Source organism: Gavialis gangeticus, unplaced genomic scaffold (assembly GCF_001723915.1).
Source record: "Gavialis gangeticus isolate Ggan-Ray unplaced genomic scaffold, GavGan_comp1, whole genome shotgun sequence".
Classification (NCBI taxonomy): domain Eukaryota; kingdom Metazoa; phylum Chordata; order Crocodylia; family Gavialidae; genus Gavialis; species Gavialis gangeticus.
In genome coordinates, this window is record NW_017729026.1 from 8268156 (window position 1) to 8269225 (window position 1070).

General features: G+C 47.4%; 1 non-coding gene across 1 annotated transcript; it reads right to left on the reverse strand.

Moving 5' to 3' along the window:
• Nucleotides 1-667: 667 nt before the first annotated feature.
• TRNAT-AGU lies at nucleotides 668-741 on the reverse strand. The gene has a single exon. It is a non-coding gene; the product is annotated as a tRNA-Thr (tRNA).
• Nucleotides 742-1070: the final 329 nt, after the last annotated feature.

The following is a 1070-nucleotide window of genomic DNA, read 5'->3' on the forward strand; positions in this document are numbered from 1 at the left end:
CACCCTTCTTCCTAATATGATCCCTCCTATACAGGGTGTATCCCCCTATGCATGTGGTCCAGTTATAGGTGGAGTCCCACCAGGTCTCTGGGATCCTTATGAGGTCATATTGGTCATATAGGAGGGCCAGTTCCTCCTGCTTGTCTCCCATGATTCTGGCATTAGTGTACAGGAAACTAAGCCTGCTGTTGGAGGCCCTAGGCTTTTGAGTGAGCTGTGGAAAAACATGTCCATTGGCTGGTGTTAGAGAAAGCTTCCTATTGTACCTGGGGATGTTGGTTTTGAGGTTGCCATTTTTTTGGGCTTGAGCTAGTGGTTGATGGCTTGTCCCCGGCAATCTCAGTTTAAAGCCCTATCTAGGAGGTCGGCCATTATAGCTGAGAAATCTTCTACCCCTTTGGTGTGAGGTGGATGCCACCTGTTTCCTACAGGCCGCAGTTCCAGAGATGCATGCCATGGTCAAGGAAGCTGAAGCCCTTATTGTAGTGCCAATGCCAGAGTCTTCTTTTTACTTCTATGCATCTATCCCTCCAGTACCCATGACCCGCAATCATGAGGACAGTGGAGAAAACTACCTGCACTGCTGACCCCTGTAGTCTCTTATGACTTGGCCAGGATTGTTCCCACATATCACTTGTACCCACATGAATGAGGAAAAGTTAGAAGCAGGCCCTGCTGGGATTTGAACCCAGGATCTCCTGTTTACTAGACAGATGCTTTAGCCAACTAAGCCACAGAGCCTGCTGTAAATAGGTTGGAGCTCCAGCTTTAGTATGTTTCTAGAGCTCAGGTGGTGAATGCTGCTGGTGTTTACCCAACACTTCCTTCCCTCCCAAGTGAATTCAGAAGCAGAATAAAGGAATGGGTGAGTGACATTGGTAGCACTCACCCCTGAGCTGTGGAGCCACATGATAACAGGGACTCCAGTCAGAATTAGTGTCAAAAGCTCATTTATTGCACAGTCAAAAGGGGGTGTGGTGCACTGCTACATCACCTTCACCTTCCCTACTGAACACAACTAACACTCTCTAAACATTAAATCAAATCTTCATCTCCCATTTTCGTCTATA